The 22166-nt window shown below is 37.7% G+C and overlaps 1 protein-coding gene across 3 annotated transcripts in view; it reads right to left on the bottom strand.

Annotated features, from left to right (window-relative positions):
* The window catches only part of SLC7A1 (solute carrier family 7 member 1), a 66231-nt gene extending 46183 nt beyond the window's left edge, over window positions 1-20048 (bottom strand). Inside the window, exon 1 of one of the 3 annotated variants that reach the window (XM_074303568.1) lies at window positions 19917-20048. The gene's annotated coding sequence lies outside the window, so the exon portion shown is untranslated. Of the gene's footprint in view, window positions 1-10350; window positions 11371-18645; window positions 18867-19916 lie in introns of those variants that run through there. The other 2 variants (XM_074303569.1, XM_074303570.1) reach the window with 2 other exon arrangements.
* Window positions 20049-22166: the final 2118 nt, after the last annotated feature.

Here is a 22166-nt window from a genome sequence, read left to right as displayed (position 1 = left end):
GCAGGCTGCTAACAGGACTGGTATTGGGAAGATGTGGATTCAAATCTTTCCTTAGTTACTAGATAAATACCACATGACAAGTCAATGAACCAAAATGGGGTCAGAATAATTATAGTAGTTCTTAGGGTTGTTTTGAAGCTAATGAGAAAAAGTATATCCATAATACCACCCTTGTCTCAAGAAATAAACCATGGTAACTTCTAAAACTAAATCCAGAGGAAAAGTCATAGAAATGTCCACGTGTGCAGATCCAGTTTTCATTTCATTGCAGGCACTCTAAATCAAATAAACACCTATGAATACAATGATTTTCTTTTTATACATACAATGATTATTCAACCTTGTGCCAATTTCCCTTTGATCTGTCCTGGAAGAAATCCCAGGGCCACCTAATCACAACAATAGTTAACTTTGAAAATGAAAAAAAGATATTTTTTTAAAAGCCTACATTCTCTAAGGAGAAGGGGGAGGGAGATGAGGAATCTGGGGAACACCATATTCAAAGTAACACTTTTTTTTTTAAGTACATCTGCATCAATGTGTCTGCAAAGTAGATAAGGATTCTCCATTTTTTGGAAAAAGTTCCAATCTTAGATTTCATAAAGAGAAAAAGACTTCACCAAATTAAAGGATAATCAAATGCCCTTATTCAAAGCTAATCTAAGAAACGGATTGACAGAAAACCTATCCAAATTGAGACATGCTCCAAGAACTTAATACCCCAGGGGTCCAACTCTCCATTCATTCCCCCAAACACTGCATCACACAATGCATAGTGAATTGAGACTCAAAAGACCCCACTTCCATTTCTCAATCTGCCACCAATATAACCTGAGACAAATTGTCTTGGCCTAAATTTCCTGATTTATAAAATGGGGAGATGAATGCTAAGATGTCTGCTAAAGTTCCTTCTAAGTCTAATCATAACTGATGTTTCTACTCCTAGAAGGTTTCAAGTTTTCCTAAAATCCAGGTATCAGGTGATTTTGTTGCTCAGCCATTTCAGTCGTGTCTGTCTCTTCAATAATAGGACCTACCTCAGCCTGATGAGAAGAACTAAATACGTGGGGATCTTAACAGATGTGATTGCTGAGTTACTGCTACTGGGCAGAGATTTCTGAACAATCATGGAAAATAGAGGGAAATATTGTCTATATTTTCACATAGGCAGAGAGTGGATCTCTTGAATGATGAATGGATTTATTTTTAATCCAGGACACAAAATTCTAAAGGAGTGAACACCTAGCAAAGGGATTGATCAGAAATAACCAGCATAATGTTCATCAACATTTCATTTTCCTTTTAAATAGGATTACTACACTGGTAGATATCAAGGGACTTCAGGAAGATCCAAGTTCAAATTCATCCTCAGACACTTGCTTAGCTGTATGATCCTGGGCTAGTCATGTAATTCGTTTTGTCTTAATCCACTGGACAAGGAAATGGCAAATTACTTCAGTATTTTCTGCCAAGAAAATCACATGGACAGAACTGGCATGCTATGGTCCACGGAGTCACAAAGAGTTAGACACTACTGAACAACAACAATAGAAAATTTACGTTAGATCTCACCAAAGCATGACAAAGATAAAGAAATATGGTCTGATAATGGAACACAATTAGTGGGCTTGGTATTGTTTTAAATGACTGGATTCAATAAGTAGCTGCAGTGTCAGCTTGAAAGGAACTCCCTTATGGAGCACCCTAGGAATGATTTGGATAAAGGCACACTTATCAAATTTGCAGATGACACAGGCTTGGAAGGATACAATGAACAACTGAGGCAGGATCTGCCTTCTCCAGAACTATAACAAAGGGCAAATCTACAGAATCTGAAAAGAAATCCCTTACCTGGAGACAATGCTGATAGCCAATGTATCTTATCTGGGGGTCATTTCTATCTTGAGTGTCCTTAGAATTCCTATAAGTAATTTTGCATATGGAGGGGGTTTGGGGAAAGAGCAGAAATCAGAAAAGTTGCATCTGGCACATTCTGTTCTGTTATCCCTTGCTAAAAACACAATAGTCTATTATTGAGATGACAAGGTTTCTGATCAGGACCCCATTCTGAGCCTTTTGCCATTGAATGCCTGTTAATACTCTGTAAAGTAGCCCTTCAATTAACAAAAATATCCATCGCATTAGGTACGCAGGTACCAATTAAAGGTCTAACTTAGAGGAGGTTCCTATATCTAGATAAGAGACTTTCTTTTACAACCATAATATGCTTTTTGCTAAAACAGCAATAAAAAGGTCAACCATAAGCCCTTTTTAATCCCTGGGCAGCTGGAAGAAGCCAAGGTAACAGATATTTCACCTTTTAACATTTCTATTATCTAATTAGAGAAAGGGTGTCTGTGTAGAGAACAGGGCCAAGGAAAGTAAAAACATTTGAAGCAAACACTTTTCAAACACAAGACAGCAGATCTTTCCAAGTATCATAATACACAACTTCAATTGTCCTTTACAACAGCTGAAGTTTTCCCCTTAAATTCATGCTACCATGGACAATACCTAATTCTTTTTTCCTTTGATAAAGTTTGTATACATTTTGATGTGTATGTTGGATAGTCCAGCTGAAAAATAACCTCTCCCAAACTTCCTCCCTGGTGAGAACATTTTGATGTCAAAATTTCTCTTGAAATTATCCCAAGATACCAACACCTTCCAAAGAGAGACTACACACACTAGGTCACTGCTTCCACCATGCTTAACAGAAGGAAACAGGCATTCCTTTTAAAATGTTTCTTTCCCTTCTCTGTTGGCAAACATTTCCACAAGAGTCCAACGAATGCAAAAAAAAAAAAAAGGTCTCTCTTTTCTAAGTCACATTAAGTAGAAAAAAGTCATTTGTTTATCCTACATAATGAATTGGTTAGTACCTTTTTGTTTTGAAAATAGGTGGTTCCATGAAAGATACTTCTTAATTTTCCTTCATTTCTGTGAGATCAAGAAATGTAGAGTTCTTGATGAACATTTCTGTAATTACACAAGCTAACATTCTAAATGAATACTTTTTCACTATAACACACAAGAAATGAATTCTTCAAAATTTAAAAGATCTCTTTATTGTGAGGATTTAGAATGAAATAAAAACAAAGTAAATATAACTACTAAGAAAGTAATCTATACAATGACAATACAAAAGAAAATGCCACCAAAAGTTGTATTATTTAAGACAAATTAAGGCAACAATGAGCATCCTGTCTAGAGAAATAATGATCTTCTCTTTTTCTAATCTCCAGAAATATATTTATTTTATATACAGTTTGTATTAAATCAATGAATATTGATTTATGATTGAATTTATTGTTGAGGGGGCAGCTAGGTGGCGCAGTGGATAGAGCACCAGCCTTGAATTCAGGAGGACCGGAGACACTTAATACTTCCTAGCTGTGTGACCCTGGGCAACCCAGCCTCAGAAAAAGAAATTTATTCTTGAATATTTATGCCTAGTATGTGCATGACACTCTGGAGATACAAAAAGTTGTAAAAGACAATTTTCTGCCCCAAAAGAGCTTACATTCTAAGAAAAGCATAAGAATGTGCACATGCTCCTTGAGAGATGAGACTTCCTTTTTTGTCTTCACATTCCCAGTATAAATCACATAGTAGGCTTATGAAATTGAACTGGATTGATAACAAAACATACTCCCCTTCTTTTGGTGCCATAAATAAGTTACTTGTAGCTAATTGGAACAGTGGATAGAGCGGCAGGCCCAGAGTCTGAAAGAACTCGAATGCAAATCCAGCCTCAGACATTTAATAGCTGTGTGACTTTGGGATAAGTTACTTAGCCCTTTTTGCTTCAGTTCTTCACCTAAAAAAATGAGTTCCAAAAAAAGTGGTAAACTATTCTATTATCTTTGCCATGAAAAACCCAAAAAAGGGGTCAAAAAGAGGCATGCTACTGAAAATGACTGAACAACCCACATGTGACTAATGTGTTTTTGTTTATTTAATAGTAAGGGGGGGGGCATTTGTTGGGCATAACAGCAAAATAAAAATAAATCACCAAAAGCACCAATAAAAACTTTCTTTAATACAATGGATTATTCCTGTATAATACAATGGAAAGAGCTTCCCTGTTCCCTACAATTCAATTTTATTGGTAAGGAATCAGTGATCCATTGAGGGAAGAACAAGTGTGAGTATAGAATTAGTTAATGACAAAGTAAGGATTAGAATCCAAATCTCCGGATTTGGAGGTGGCTCACACTATATCCCTATACCACTAATTTGTTTCAACTTTCACCTTCTTATAAGAATTTCAGAGCAAACAAGGCAATGTAATTGCTATAAATGCAAATATAAAAATGTTGAGTATAGGCATTCATCACACTTACTACAAGTTCATTCCTAGAAAACATACTGCATAATTTACAAAATGAGATGAAATTTGATAAGCTGATATCAATGGACTTAGCAGTAACTCCTATTAAAGGTATTATGGTCTCCAGAATAGAATAGGTGCCCAACATTTTGTTACAACAATCCCAACAGTCGGTGATTGGACCACAGACAACATTCAAGTGAATCACAGTTCCAAGGTTTAGGCACAGTGCCTGACACATAGGGGAAGAGCTTAATACTTACTTGCTGACTGATTACATAAACACATTAAATAGAGAATGTTACTAATCACATGAAGACTGTATTTTACCATACTGTTCACAGTAAGAAGAATATGTGATGAACAACAATGCTGGACTTGTCCCTTCTCAACAATGTGGTGATTCCAGGGAATTCCAAAAGACTTGGGATGGAAAATGTCAACTGCATTCAGAGATAGAACTATAAAGACTAATGTGGATTAAAGCACAATATTTTCACTTTTTTGTTTGTTTTTTTTCTTTCACAGTTTTTCCCCCTTGTGATTTTTCCTGCACAACATGACAAATATGAAAATGTTTAAAAAGATTGTAAATATTTAACCTATATCAGATTGCTTGATGTCTTAGGGAGGGAGGGAGGATGTAAGGGAGGAAGAGAGAAAAATTTAGAGCACAAAATATTACAAAAATGAATGCTGAAAATTATCTTTGGGTATTTGGAAAAATAAAATACTATTAATAAAAAAGACTATTTCCAGTCCTACTTTGAAATTCCTGCTTTATTTTTAACTATCTCAAATCAGAAGGTGAAGAAACAGTCACAAAGACAGAATTCACAGGTATTCCTGTGAATTGAGAAGTTTTAGTCAGACTTGATTAATTTGGAAAGGAGCAAAAGGTCTAACCACATTCTTGCTATCTTAGTATCAAAATGTCAATCTGAGGAAGCTTTGGTCTTTTGGTTTGTTTTAAAGTCATATTTCCCCCCCTATTTTTTTGGACCTGGCTTTTTATTAAAACCAAAAGCTTCACCTCATACTAATATACAAGGCAAACTTGCCTTTAAAATGCAATAATAGGAACACCCTTATTCACACATTTTCACTCTTAGATCCCTCCTCAAGTCTCAAAACTTTGACCTAAAAGGGAGTTAAATTTAAAGGTACACCCACATTAGTCAATAAAAATTTAACAGGCTACTATGTGTGAGGGAGTCTGCACAACACTGAAGTGAGAGGGCTGCTATCTCACCTTATCTTAGGGAAAACCTGTGTCCACAACAAACACCAGTGCTTTAAAAATCCAATAGAGCATATCTAACTCAATAATAGGTTAAAAAGCATGGTGTTATGTGCTGAGGATTCAAAAAAATGAGCAACTACAGTTCCCAGCCTTTAGGAGCTTACTAGCAAATAGTGTGCTATGGTAAGGGTGGGGGAGGATTAGTAAAATAGCTAGAAGGCAGCTTGAGAGAGGCAAAGGAAATTAGCAAAATGTTCTGAAATCAAGGAGGCTTCCATCTGGGAAGTGGAGAGAAGGCACTCCTGGGAGGAGGGTAAATTGGGCTTTAACAACCCTGGGACAATTCGGGTCTAGATGCTTGGGGCAGGAGCAATGAAACAATAGGAGCTAACCAATCTGGCTGAAAGATATGCTGCATAATCATAATACCAGAGAATCAGAGGAAGGCCCTTATAAATCAACCTTCACACTTTATAAATGCAAAAGCTGAGGAGCAAAGATCTTTCCATGAATAATTTGAATTTTTTGATCCATCCTGCATTTCTCTATTATTTTGTAATTATCTACACTTTGCTCCTAGGATGAACAAACAAGGCTTTCCCCACTACAAGGGAATCTACTATCCCACTCTACCCCCAATGTTACCCTAACTAAATAGCTCATAGTTTTTGGAAGAAAGTTTCAAGTATCTGGAAAAGAAGTTGAGAAACAATCTTATGATGGAGGACCTCAGGAATCTAGTTAGTAACATGAAACAAAAGATGTCATTTCTAAACTTGTATATACACTGTTACTCAAAAAGTATCCTCTAAAGTTTCCTCACTGAGATTTAAAAAGTAATCACAATTGCCATAAACTGCTAAAATATGAAGCTGAGGATTTCTAAAAAAAAAAAAAAAAAAAAAAATACTGTCATAAGCCGCTCTTGTTTCAAACAATAAGGTACTTCTCTCACTTTTGCATTAAATCTTGTTCATTCAGGGACTGCTGTGAATGAAGCAAGAAGAAATTTTCCCTGTAAATCACTATATTCCAATGAAAAGTACATTGTTTCAATGAGATAAGCAATTATCTTTTGTTCCTCTTTGTAAAGCGACCTTGATCATCAAAAATTATTTCCAAATGATTTAATAATTTACTAATTTACTACTAATAATAATTTAAGCTACAACTATAACCATAAGCTATAACTTAAAACTATATTAAGACAAAGAAACTTCAGAACACCCTGCATGGTGTTTTTTATTTATTCATCCATTCATTCATTTATTTATTGCAACTAATGCTAAAATTTAGAATACCCTGCTTTAATTAACTGGTTGATCAAACTAAAATTGATAGACATTACCAACAAAGTCCAGCAGCAAGAAATAAAGAGAAATCTCATTTAAAATAACTGTAAATAATAATACATTTGGAAGTCTACTTGCCAGGACCTATGCTGGTCCTGCATGCCAGGACCTATATGAACACAATCTTTCACATAAAGTTAGATCTAAACTACTGGAAAAATATCAAATCAAAAAGGACAATTTTATTTAATCTGCTTTTTCAGAGCCATACCAATGAAACTGCCAAGGAAAGTGGCCTAGCTGTACCAGACCTAAAACTCTATTATAAAGCTGTGGTCATCAAAACTGTTTGTATTGACTAAGAAATAAAATAGGGGATTAGTGGAATAGGTTAGGTTCACAAGACACAATAGTCAAAGATTACAATAATCTAGTATTTGATAAACCCAAGATAAGGTCAAAATGGGTGCATGATTTAAAGTGATACTAAAAGCAAATTAAGAGAAAAAGAGATAATTCTCTCTCAGATAAGTGGAGAAGGAAGGAATCTATGGCCAAAGAACTAGAAAACATTATGAAATACAAAATGAGTAATTTTGATTATACTGAATTAAAAAGATTGTATAAACAAAACCAATGCAACAATAGAAAGAAACCAGAAAGTTGGGGAAAAAATTTTACATCCAGTGTTTTCTGATAAAGGTCTAATTTCTAAAATATATAGAGAATTGACTCAAATATTTAATACAAGCCATTCCCCAACTGATAAAATAGTCAAAGAATATGAACAGCCAGTTTTCAGATGAAGAAATTGAAACAATTTCTAGTCATATGAAAAAAATGTTCCAAATAATAATTGATTAGAAGTATAAATTAAGACAACTCTGAGAAACCATTTCACATCTCTCTGATTAAAAAGACAGGAAAAGATAATAAATATTGAAGGAAATGTGGGAAAACTGGAACACTGTTGGTGAATTTGTGAACTGATCCAATCATTCTGGAAAATAATTTGGAACTATGCCCAAAGGGCTATCAAACTGCGCATACCCTTTGATCCAGTTGTGGATCTAGCAGAGTCTCTCCTAGGTCTGTATCCCAAAGAGATCATAAAAAAGGAGAAATGGCCCACATTTGCAAAAAAACAAAACAAAACCAAAAACCTGGAAACTGAGTGGATGCCCATCAGTTTGAGAATGACTGAATAAATTATGGCATATGAATGCCATGGGATATTATTATTCTATAGGAAATGATCAGCAGAATGATTTAAACAGGGATGGAGAGACAGGAACTGATGCTGAGTGAAGGGAGCAGAACCAAGAGATCACTGTACATGGAAATAAAAAGATTATACTATGATCAACTCTGATAGACCTGGCTCTCTTCAATTATGAGATGATTCAAGGAAGTTCCATTAGGCTTATGATAGAAAGAGCCATCCACATCCAGAGAACTATGAAGACTGAATGTGGATCACAACATAGTATTTTCACTCTTTGTTTTGGTTTTTTTCGTTTTTTTTTCCCTTTTGACCTGATTTTTATATTAGCTCAAGCCTACCCATGAGCAATGGATATTTTTCCAAACAGATCTAACTTTATTTATGTAAAAAGTTATATTAATTGTGGCACTATAGTTCCTGGCTTTGTCTTGGCAGGTAGACTTCCAAATATTTTGTATTATTTACAAAATTATTTTTAATGAGATTTCTGGCCCATACTATCTCACTGATAATCAACAAACATGTACTACATGCTTCCTATGTATAAAGTACTATGGACACAAAAAGGTAAATGAAACTGATCCTTATCTCAAGGAGCTTTATATTCTCTAGAGGCAGAGAATATGCACAAAAACAATCTGAGAAGTTGGTAATAATGAAGGCATTAAATAAAAATGGCATTCTATATAATGCTGAACCTCCAAAGGAAATGTAACTTCATTAAGAAGGATCATACATGTTCAACCTGTACTGGATGCTTGCTGTCTATTGGAGGGGGTGGAGAGAGGAAGGGAGAAAAATTTGGAACACAAGATTTTGCAACGATAAGTGCTGAAAACTATCTTTCCATGTATTTGGGGAAATAAAAAAAAAAAAAAACTATTTTAAAATAGTTTTTAAAAAGTGAGATAGGAACTGACAATGCCAAAAGGAAACCATAGAATAAAAACCCACTGCTCCCCCTAAAAAACAATTAGATATACTTAAGCACCTCAGAATATCAAAAGTCCCATCTCTGACCAATGATGTCATCTACGGCAGTGTAGGAGGCAAGCTAAGGACAGACAATAGAGGTAGTTTAAAATAGAGCATGCCCACCTAAGCCTGATAGCTTTCCTCATCTGTTAAATGAGGGAACTGATCTAGATAGAGATTTAAAGCAGAACCTCAGGAGCTATATTAGTTTGCTATGGGTTTCTCTGAATTCTCTACTCAAGCATCGCTCTTAAGTGAATTGCTGTGAGTTGAGGCAGTTGATGCTTCCAGTGAATGACTGATTATGAAACTTAGGCATTTGTTCGTGCAGAGCACATGCAAATCATGAGTACAAGACATGAGCTTCTGGTCCAGACCTCAAAACAAGGCTACATAACAGGCAGATATACCCCCTATAATGCTACTACAATCCCCAATGGAATATGGGGAAGTCAGAAAAACATAAATAGAGCTTTACTATATCACTGATAATCAACAAATATGTACTAAATAACTCCTATGTATAAAGTAGTGGATACAAAAAGATAAATGAAACGGACCCTTACTTGAGCTTTACATTCTCTAGGGGCAGAGAAATATGCCCAAATACAATCTGAGAAGTTGGTAATAATGAAGCTATTAAATAAAAATGGCATCCTTCATAATGCTGAACCTCAAAAGGAAATCTAACTTCTCTATATACTAGACATTTTGCTATAAGTACACATTATTTGAGATTCTACCTTTCTTCTGGGCAACTGAAATACTTTCGGGGCAATAATGTAGACTATATATAGAGAGAGATAATATAATATAGAATGCAGAAGACCAAAATATAATGTCCTGTTGCTAACAGAAGGAAAGTCTGGATGACCACTCAGATAGTGAGCAGACTGGGCACTGAACAGATTATCAGCAGTGAAGTTCCTAGGCTCTCTTAGAACCAAATATCACTATCTATGACAAATAATAACACTTCAAAAGGACATAGCTAAACATTCATTAGATTTCACATATTTCTTTCACCAAAGTGGAGAATTAATCCCCAAAGGAAATGTACAAAGCAACAATGAAGCATAAATCAAGCAGATTATTATTCTTCATCGCTGGGAAAGCACTCCTATTGGCCTAAACATTTTTCCTAAATACATATAGAAAAATAAAAGTCAGAGGAGAGAAACAATCAGATAAAGTGTTAGATATAATCAAATTCAGAGTGATTTTAATGGCACAGCCCAATAGCTATCCTATGATCTTGTTAGAAATCAAAGTACGCTCTCACCAGACTCGGAGATCCCAATGTGTTCCTTAAGCTCTGTGGATATTGGGTCAGTTACACCTATTTCAAGGTCAAGATCTTGAGTCTCATTTATAAGCTTCTTTGATCCAAGAGCACATTGTCTCTACGGAACAAGAAGTTTTATTTTCAATTTCCCTTCTTTTCAGGAAAGGAAATGTTTGCACTTCAAAGAGTTTCTTTGAAGAAAGTACCGACATGCATGTGTCCCTTCCAGGTTAAGAGCTGTAGGGCTCAGTAGGGTGTACGGATTCTGGGAGGATGCACAAGATGCCTGTGACAGGACAATTCATTCACAGTGAAGGTGTAGCACATGGGAGAAGAAAAGCAGCAACATCATAGTATTTTTTTGCTTTTGATCCATGGTGTGGAAGCACTTCCCACACATCAAGAATTGCAGCAAAGGAAACAGAAGCATCAAAGATGGGGAGGAAAGTCTTAAACTACAATTCCTTGCTGCTTCTGAGAAATGATCTCTTGATAATATATATATTCTCCAATTCACAAACCAAACTGGTTTATGCAAAGAACCATTCCATTGACTTCAGGTCTGATGGGCTGGGGGAGTTAGTTTGAGGGAATGGAAAAATCAGTTCCCAACATGCGATTTAATAAGCAAGGAGAACTCCCAAAGTGAAAACTCCCTTCACCAACGCAGACCAGCAACTTGCCTTTTAACCCTAAAGAATTGTCTAGGGTTAGAGGGGCTTGCCCCCAGATCACATAGCTAGTATGTATCTGAGGCAGGTTTTTCAGACTCAATTCTTGATTATCCAAGGAATATCACAGTTAACATTAAGACAGAGCTTTGCATAATTTTACATAATCCACTAATTGAATAGTCATTCAATCCCACTGACTGTACCCAAATTGAATTTTTTCTGGATCCTATTTCATGCCTGTTCCAAAGAAGGATAAAGAGTTGCAAAAACCCCCAAGCATTCTGTAGGTCTTTAAAAATATTAGAAGCTCTAATAAAATACTGGCATTTCCCAAAATGCATTTCATATAATGGGAATAGGAATCCCAAGTAAAATTCATTTAGTGGGAATTTTTCCTTAAAACTATTAAATTATGCATTATGTTAAATTATTAAAGATTAACATATTACAGTGTTTTTTTCCCTTTCTGATTTTTATTTTCTGATTTAATATTTTATTCCCCCTCCAATTACATGCAAAAACTTTTTTTTCCCCCCATTTTGGAAATAAATTTAGTTTCCTCCTTTCTCCTGAAATTTCTCCAGGCCCATTTTAATCAGAGGTTCCATATATGGGTTCTATCAAAATATTTCAAAATCTGGAGTGGTGGGGAGACAAAGAAAAGCTCAAAAGTCTGTCATATGCCAGCTGTGTGACCTTGGGTAAGTAAAAAACTCTGTGTTATAGGCAACTCATTTTGTAATAAATACAATCCAATTTGCTCTTCCACTGGCTTCCTACACCAATGAAATCTCAGGTCAAAAACCTTATCATAATATATCAAGTTCAAAAATTCCATGGAATATTTCACTTGGAAAATGTTGATCTACTCTTTTCCATAGATGCAAGTAAATACTGACAAATGTTGGGGAAAGGCTGGCTGAATTATTCATTTTGATGATAAAAGGGAATTCCATAGTATAGGGAAACTATTTTAAGTAATAGGAATTAATATTATTTATATTAAATTTTAATTTTATTTAAAAAATAAATATGTATTTTATATTATAATTAATATACAACATAATTCAACCTCTCTCTCTGTTCCTGGGACCACTCCAGGGAAAAAGCATTTTCTCTAGCTGACCTCTACATAAAGGCATTAGGGAAAGAGCACCTTTGAGAAACTATAAAGTCAAAGGATCTAAATCTGACTGCAAAGTCAGCTACTTTCTGTTTTTTGACATGAAACAGTCACTTAATTTTCCGGGACTTCAGATTTGTCATCTACAAAACGGAATGAGCAGGATTGCAGAAGTTCTAAACCCTGAGTCATCTCTAACTGCTCTGCTCTCCAAAGGCTCACTGTGCACATTTACTGGTTAATGCTCGTCAGCCAAAGCCCATCTGTCACAAAGGGTGACTGGGAGGGACTGGGTCACAGACTCCACGTAAAAAGCAGCTGCCTGCGTCATTCCCTGCAAACCCATTCTGGAGAACCACAGGTGCAGAGAGGGCTTTCATCTCTCCTTTCTGAGCCCCCACCTCACGTGTTTACTTTTCACAGGTTTGCACAGGCTCCTGACATTTACAAACAATTTACCATGCTACTTAGAAAGGGTGACAAGGGTTTAAGAGTCAATAAACCTAGATTTGAATCTTGGCTCCAACCCTTACTTACATCATCAGGAACACACCACTTACTGTCTCTCAGTAATCTGAGGATAATACATGCTTGCCCTATCTGTCTTACTCATTACTTACTTATCCTTAAAGCAATATACAAATGAGTTATTACTCAGAAAGATATGAATGGACAAATTAAAGCTATCCAGGACATACAATAGGGATGTCAGGTTTGAAAGATAACTTTAAAAGTTTACAAACTATTAAGTTATACATTATACATTAAATTATTAAAGATTAAACATATTAGTGTTATTTTTTTCCTTTTTGATTTTCATCTTCTCAATGATTTAATATCATTTCTCCTCCATTTATGTGAACTTTTTTTCCATTTTGAAAATAAATTTAATTTTCTCCTTTTCTCCTGAAATTTCCTAGACCTTTTAAATACATCCAAGTCAATAAGATCAGGGATCTAACATGTTATTAAAATATGCATGTATTTACACACATATAACATGCATTAAATATATGTCTTTATTTACATATATACCCATATAAAATTTTAATTTGAAAATAGCCAGTTAAGAGATTATAAAATCTTTGTAGATATAAGCAAATCAGCTAAGTATATTATGTTTCAGGGGCTGTTCCATATACATAAGCATATCTGGTTAATGCAAGTATTCAATGGTTTTTGTAATCTGGAACCATTTTCAGAATTCCTTGAAATCTAAAGAATATTGTTTTCATATAATTGGAGGAAATTCTAAATTTCAATTAGAATTTAGTAAAAATAAACATGGACCATTGAAATCTACCTATAGGCCCTTATGGTTTATGCTTTGTGTGCCCCTAATCAAAAACCTCTCCCATTAAGGATAACCCAATCAGCCTTACATTACTGTTACATAGTTATATTATTGTTAGAGTGAAGGGTTAGTCAAATATCTTGTGTCAAGAATTCCTTCTGTTAATGTTAGTCAATCACCAATTGAAAGAACTGTTCTTACAGAGCTGTGATTGGTTTTCATAGGAATGTTAATACACTAATAATAATAAACCATTTCAAGTATTACATGAATGTAGCCACCCTGAAAAATCTGCAATATTACAGAATTTATGGACCTATTGGTCACAAAGAGTTATAATTGACTTTTTCCCCCTTTTTGTACCCCACATACATTATAGGGTTTTGGGGGTTAGAAAGAGAAAATAAGTCATAGCTTACAACCAAATAAAACAGAACTATTTCCCCTGTCAATTCCAGACCAATTTGACTCAGCTCAGAAAACTGCATAACCTGTCTGCAGGAACCACAGCAGAAAAACCAGCTCAACAGCCAGGGGTTCACACAATAAATCAGTCACTTTGAAAGTTGATTGAGCCCCATTTTTATGCAGAAGTTCAGCTACATTTTTTTAAGAATCAAATTTTCTCTAAGTCTGTTCCACTACTCCCAGTAAATCAGTCACTTAGAAAGTTTTAATTGAGCCCCATTTTCACACAGTTCAGAGGAAAAAAAAAATATTGTCAACGTTTTTCTAAATTTGTTCCATTTCTATCATTCTTCCACATATATTCACATAAACATATAGCCATTCAATATAAGCAATACAAAGTCAGAGGTGCAACACAATGTTGATCTACTGCGCAAAGACTGATCCATCTCTATTCAAGTAAATACGTAGAAGGCTGCCCTCTGTAGGTTTTTTATAGGTCTGATCTTTGATCTTGATCAAACAATGAGTTTCCTTATCAGGCTCAGGAGTCTGGATGCAATTAGAGTTACAGAGTCAATTTTGAAAATATTGAAGCCTCTTTCTTTCAAGAAACTTTTATGTCACCTTTATCTCCATTCCCTATATTGTATGTTAAGATTCTTTAAAATATATTTGATAAATGAATCAAGAGACAATCCAAAACATGCTAGGCTTCTATTTTTATTTTGTTAAATATTTGAAATTACATTTATTTAAACTCCACTTGGAAGTATTGCAAGCTTGGAGACAACCTACATGAAAACATGGTGAACTGGGGATGGGATGTCTTGCGTGGAGATAGCCAGTACATCAGTTTTATTGGCAGTGACATGGAGAAATTCAGAAAGCCCGATTGGAATCATATGATGAATGGTTTAAATCATAAACAGCAGAGTTTGGGTTTTTTTTGTTTGTTTGTTTTGATAAGAAGCCAGACCTCCTAACATTGGCTATATTAAGTTGGGAGATGTCATTACCCTTTTTGAGCCTCACCTTAAGATATTACTGGATGGAGTGTGTCTTAGGAAATCAAAGGCCTTGGGATTATACCAAGCATCAGTTGAAAGAATATGGGAAGAGAAATTTAGGGAATGTCTTCAAAAATGTATAGGTCTGTCAAATATGGACTTCAAATATGTAAAGGACAAAAGGGAATTAATTTAATTCTACTTGTTCTCAGAGGACAGAACTAGGAAGGACCAAAGAGTAAAAACTGATGATAATAGGAATTTAGACATGATTAACAATTAGTTCTCCATAAATAGAACTGTCTACCTCCAAAGATAGGGTTTTCCTCCTCACTGTGGGCCTTCAAGTAAAAAAAAAAAAAAAGCAGGATGACAAAACCATGTCAGGAATGCTACAAACAGTATTTCTCCTACTGGACTAGATCAGTGGTTCTCAAATTCTTCAGTCTCAGGATGCCTTTCCATTCTCAAAAATTACTAAAGATCCTCCAAAGAGCTCTTATGTGGATTATATTTATTCATAATTATTATGTTAGAACTTGAAACATCATAGTATTATAATGAAAATAGTTTTGACCTTAAAGATGCTGGAGTATGATCTCTGACGTCCCTACTCAAATTCAAATTCAATGACTGCCAATGTCATGTTTTTCCCACTCAAATCCTAATTTTTATTGTTTTCTACACATAGAAGGTCAGACATTTCAAAAAGATGGTATATTGATTGAAATCTTCAAAATTCATCTTCTTCCAATACGATAATTATTATTCACCTACAAAGCTATAACTAAGTTTTACTTAGTAATAATCACAAGTATAATTAAACAGTTTCAAAAAATCAGAGTCATTTACTTCATAAACAATCAACTAACAAACTTGCTTCTAAGCTTTCACTAGGCAAACTTTACCATCAAGTTTATTATGTTGTACAACAAATATTTCCTACAACCAGCATGTTGCCACAGCAAACTCATAATAAAGAAATCAAGTAAACACAACTTTGCAAATACTGTCACAGGTGAACTAATACTTACAGGAAAAATCAAGGGGAAAAAAACAAAAAACAAACAAACAAACAAAAAACCTTCTATGAAGCTGCCAATCTCTTAAAAGATTCATCAGTCATAAAATACATTAAATTTCTTTTCAAATTAAGATTCTGGTAAGAGTTAAAAAAAAAAAAAAAAAAAAAGGAAAAATAAGGAAATTTTAAGATTCCCAAAGGTTTACCAGAAAGAAGACAGCCTTGGAGAAGACCTGGGATTCAGTCCTAATAGTACTTCAAGCAGGTCACTCTAGTTAAGGCGTTCAATTTCTGAATCCCAGATGCAGGAGACACAAGTAAAATCTATGCTTCAGGAATCAGGACTGGTAACCCTCTCAGGTCAGCAGAGGTACGTGGGCCCCATTTTAACCAGTCCATATGCTCAGTATTAAGGGACATAGTTCTATACTCTGCCACATTCTAGAGACCACCCTGCTTCCTAAATTGTGGAGCACTATTTTGCCATAATCTCTGGCCCCAGTGAACAACTCCAAGGAGCAAGAGGCATTAGGTAGACAGAACTACTGTCAATCTTATGGGGAATCATAGGAGAAAATGGGGAGAAAAGGGAGAAATGGCTAGGCTGCCACGGAAGAGAGAAGCTCCCAGATCTAGCATAAAGAGATCAGGAAAGGTAGGAAAATGCAGAGGCAACGCATGAGAAAGCCCTGGAAAGAGGCTACCAGCTCATGGACTTATATTCAACCAAGGACCCCAATGGTAGCCACACTTTTTACAAAGGAGGTGACTGGGACCCTCTACTGGTAATATAGAGGATTACATTTATTTTGTGTACATGCGTATGTGTGTGTGTATGTATAGTCCACAATTTGTTTTCCTCAATAGAATATAAATACATTGAAGACAGGGGCCATTTCATTTGTCTTTATACTCCTAGAACTAGCATACAGTTGGCATTTAATCAATGTTGAACAGAAACAAGATTGAGTCAGAAAACCAAGGTTCAAATGTCACTCTCTAGGTAACCTTAAGGTGAATCATATATTCATATATTCAGATTCTTCTGTTGTAAAAAATTAAGAGATAAATTTACTTGAATTTCTCTCTAGTTTCTTCTCTTTCTCAAAAGTTATTATCCATGATTCATATTATAAAGTCATCGAAGAACAGTGACGTTCCGGGTTTTTTTTCGGTCATGTCCTATTCTTTATGACCTCATTTGGAGTTTTCTTGGCAAAGATATAAGAGTGGTTTGCCAGCTCCTTTTATAGTTCATTTTACAGATGAGGAAACTGAGGGAAATAATGTTGTCCAGAGTCACACAGTACATGTCGTAGGCCAGATTTGAACTCACAGGTCCGGCATTCTATCCACTGTACCAACTGTGTGCCATCGAAGAAAACACACCTAAATCCTTGAGGAATGAACCGAATGGAAAGTGTTAAATTCTGACTGTCTGTATTCTAACTACTCTTACCTGACTCTGATGGATCAATCAACAAGCATTTAATAAGCACTTACCATATGCCAAGGACACTTTGAGGCAATGAAGATGTAATGTCAAAAAAAAAAAAAAAAAAAAAAAAAAGACATTCCCTGGAGTTACGGATATTCTTGGGAAGAGGCTGAGGGGAAGAAGGTGTGAATAAAATAAAGAGTAGGTACCTTATCTAGAAAGGTTGTTCAAAAAAAAGAAGAGCTAACCTCAGGAGGAAAAGGAGTTTAAAAAAAAAAAAAATCAACTCCAGCTTTCCCAGAATAAACACTTCATCTTCCTCCTAAGTCCCTAACATTGTGTCCAACATACAGTAGGACCTTAATAACTGCCTGCTGAATTGCAAGGAATGTAAACTAGATAAGGCTGACTTTCCTCAAAGATGAGAAATAAGTCTGAAAAAGAAAATGGTAAGCTCTAAAATAAATGAGATAGTAAATGTGGCCTTGAAATAGAGTTTCTCATTGTCTGTAACATAATTTTCTGTTATACGTTAACATAAAAATCCAAAGATTAAAATAAGGCAAAGTGGCGATTGATAAGAAGAGCACTTCCTATTTCAGACTCTTCACTGCGTTAAATAATTTCATATTCTTTTAGAACATAAAAATGGGCAAAACTAATTTTCAAAATGGTTTACTAGGGATAATAATTCATATTAGCAAAGACATGAATTAGAGAGCCCACTGGATGATAGATAGCCCTCTTCAGAAGTAGTTAACATATGTCTGTCTTGGTATTCAAACTCCTACTAGTCAAAAGACCTGTCTTTCAAGTTTGTTTTCTGTGGAACAGTGCACCATGTGCTTGAGAGTCATTTAATAAATACCATTCTGATCCACTTTCAGATAGCTAAACTACGTCTCATTATTTAACAAACCTTATGTCTTTTCATGCCATTATTATATTACATTTCCAACTAAAATTTTCTTGATTTATAAATTGAAACATTTTTTTAATGGTAAATATAATCGCACCACAACACGTCAGGTTCAACTTTAAAGCATTTTGTTTGATTTAGCCTTTTTTTTTTTTTTTCCAACTAAATTTCTGGTCTGGAATGTAAATTTTTTAAGCTCTTTTGTTTTAATGACAAAAGGGTGTGTTTCCATAAAGACGAAGCTATTTTCCACTGAGACCAACTGAAAATGTCATGGGAATAAATAGAACACAGTTGCAATTATTTAAGCAAATACACTGGGCTAGATGTTTTAAGATAAAATGAAAGACTAATTAAAGTTCCACATAAAATACCATGAAAAGGAAAAGAAATGAGACTTACCTTACGCGTAGTCATTCCAGTCGTAAAAAAATAAAATGGAAAACAGGGCAACCTCTTATACCTACACGCGGAAACCATACCCAAGTCACGACTCTTACTACTTTTGAAAGCCTGAGTGTTGAGTTCACAAGTAAACGTAGCTCTTGTAAAGAAAGCACATGCTCCGTGTCCTCCTCCAGTGAAGTTAAACAACTCCTACCTTTCACACCCACAGAAAAGAGGAAGAGACTAAAATTGTACACAGAAGTAGTAACAGCAGCCATAATTATGGTGACCTGTCCTCCACGCACGCAGGTTTTTTAATCATAATCTACCTAGAGATGGTGACGTTTTGTTAAGAAAACCAGAATGATTCTTAAATTTGAAGTACTCTGCCCATCCCCACCCCCGCCGCCGTCACCCACCCCCCACCCCCATCTGTCCCTAAGTTAGAGCTGGGTAGGCCTTTGTGAGGCAAATGAGAGAGTGTGCGAGTCCACTTAGGAACATTTTTCGCGGGCGGAACAAAATGGAGAGGGGCGGAGGGCGACCTTGGGTGAGTGACCAGGTGCTTGCGGTGACCGCATATGAAGCCACAGCTGGGGTTTGGATCCGTCTGGAGCTCGCCCGGAAGGCCACCCACCTGATAGGGGATAACCCTGAGCAGGATAAAGGGAGGAAACGGGAGCCAGGAGAGCGGCGCTGGGTGACACATCCTCGGGCCTCGTGGCGGGGTGGGTAGCTGTTCGGAGCGCCATGTAAGGGAAGGTCCCTTCCAAGGGCCACCCCAATCCAGAGATGCCTTTAATATGCTCAGCCCAGCGTGGTGCCCACCTTCGGGGCTCCCCAGCATCCCGGCACCAGGGGTTCCCAAGGACTAGCCCCGCGGCGGAAGGAGGAAAAGGAGGAGTTGGGGTGTCATGCAGCACCCAGTTGTCCACGCTTCTTTAGTATAAATATTGCATCATACAGCACGCTGCTCCTTTAAGGAAGCAAAATGGACTCCGCGGCGCCCAGAGAGCAGCATGTGGAGACAGCACCCGAGCGCGCATCCCCGCCTATCCGGGACCCCGGATCCCAGACCCAAACTCCTGGAGTCCTGAAGCCACCCCCCTGCCCAGGTCCTCCCTCCAGAGGATGCAAAAGCGCCAAACACAGGCCGGGGGACCCTTCCCGCTCCAACACGCGCGCTGTTCTCCATCCCCTAACCAGCCAGTGCCTGGGCACCCAACCAAGGTGACCTGGACCTGGAGGAAAGCCTGAAAAAAAGGACAGGGGCGCTGGTCACTTACTGGGACGTGTGGCTGTCACGGGCGCCGGTCTGGGTGGAGGTGGGATGCGGCGCTTAACTGGAGTGATGGATGGAGCGGCGCCGCTAAGGCTGTCACGGGGGGCCCGGGAGGAAGGTGCGCCGACCCTGGCTGGTGTCCCGAGGAGGATGCTGGCCGGGTGCGGGCTGCGGTTGCCGGGGTGCAGAGCGGAGCTGCAGTGCGCGCCGGCCGTGGCCCGTGTCACTCTCTCCTCCCCAGCTCCCTCTCTTTACACCTCTGCGTGCCCAGGCACCGCCTCCCTAGTCCCCCGCGCTTCAGTGAATGAAACAGGAGGTCGGAGGAAATCCAGGGGCTGGGTTTCATCAGACGCGCGCAGGCTCAGCCCGCCCAACTCCCCTCGCCCTCCTCCTCCACCCCGCCCCCGCGCTCCTGCCCGGGGCTGGCCAGCCCTCTGGGCCCGCCAGCGGCTGCGTCACCGCAATTCGGGCACCAATGAAAGCCGCGGCGGCGCGAGAGAGTGAAGAAGGGAGCCCCAGAGAGGGAGGGAAAGATGGAGGAGGAGGCGAGGAAACGACTGGCGCGGTGGGGGCGTGGCCGGCATCTTCTTAGCGCCGAGATCTCCACCCGGAGACGCCCATAGAGCCCAGTCTAATCCTCATCCTTTCGCGGCGTCCTAACCACTGGCCCAGGCTGCATTCTCTCGCCCCCGCCGGGGTCTCCTCCACGCACGGGGGACGCTGCAGTCTAGGGACCCCGAGTGCACGCAGCGCGTCCTGATCCCGGGACGGTCCTGGCCAGGCCTGCTGCCCTTATCCTCGGGTAACCCCTGCAGCGATATAAAGGAGAGGCTGGGCCAGCTCTCCAGCATGCTCTGCTGCGCTGCAGTGTTTCCTATTCCCCCCTTTCCCACCCATCCCCCTATAAAAGAGTTAGCATCCTCCTTTCCTGGGTCTCTGGGCAGAACCATGGGCAGCAATGACCATCTGTGGAGACCGAGAAGGCCTGGCTCTGCCTTGCCAGAGATTTCTCCACTAAACTAGCCTCATGGTCCTTGTAAATCTCCAGTGCCTGGCACATATAGGTGACTAATAAATACTCGATTGATTGATAATAAGAGAGAAACTGCTTTTGGGGGTATCTCATCTAGCAGCAGAAACTTCACACGCTCCCACCTTTTAAAGCTATATTTTATTCTTTCAGCAGATGTGAAGTGCCTGTACCAAACAACGCAGCCCCTCGTTAGATTCTGGAGCTGGCCCAATGATTTCGGCATTCATATGGAGTCTTCTTCAAAACCTAACCTTCTGTTGTCGGATTCTCTCCTTCCCCAACCTCAACCACACACAACGATGGTCATTCTCTTGCCATCACTTACAAACGTACCATCCTGGCAGTGTTCAATATCCTAAAATCCTCTTATCCCACCCTAATCTATTGGTTTCTTCATCTTTCTTTCTGCCTTCTCTTACAAACCCCTACTTTTCCTCTGCACCGGGACTTCAGATCACTTGACCATTCCATACTGTACCAGGCCATCTCCTCTGTATTAGCCATTTCTTCCTTTTCTCCTCTCCTTGACTAGTTGGGGAGTCAATTCAACTAAACAGTCCTTTCTTTGAATCCCTACAGTCCCACATTGCCCAGCCAAGACTCAGCCTTCTACTTGTTAATTTTTCCTTAGTTCTCCTGTATATTGCTTCCTTTGTATATATTGTTTACATGTTGTGTCTCCCATTAGTGTAAGTTCCTGCCTTTTTTTGTATCTCTAGTGCCTGATACATAGTAGTCACTAGAAGACAGGGAATTTTTATCTTTGTATCTTCATGTAGCATAGTTCCTGTACTGTCAATGACTGATAAATTGCTGAATTGAATCAAAACTTTATTATATAGTACAAAACAGCAATATTCCAAGTATTTATTATGCTACAATAACCAGCAACTATTTCACATATTAGTTCTTGAGCACCTAATAATATGATCAGAAAGAAAATGATAAAACTGAGACATAGAAGATAAGAGTTACAGTTTAGTGGGGAACCAATAGGAATTAAGGTGCAAAAAGAAAAGGCATTTCTGTGAAGAAAAAAAAAAAAAAAATGTAAATCATCACTATCCCAAAAGGCCCTTGCTACTTGTGTTCATTAGAAAAAGAAGAAAGTAGAAGTTGAGATTTCTTTAACTAGGTTGAAAATACATTTCAGGAGCAGGCACCTCAAATTTATCTTTGTCTTGTGCCTTTATGTTAGATTGTTGACACAAATTAGTTCCA

Source organism: Sminthopsis crassicaudata, chromosome 3, assembly GCF_048593235.1.
Source record: "Sminthopsis crassicaudata isolate SCR6 chromosome 3, ASM4859323v1, whole genome shotgun sequence".
Taxonomy (NCBI): Eukaryota; Metazoa; Chordata; class Mammalia; order Dasyuromorphia; family Dasyuridae; genus Sminthopsis; species Sminthopsis crassicaudata.
Note: the sequence above shows the minus strand (reverse complement) of the source record. Positions and strands in the feature narration are given on the sequence as shown.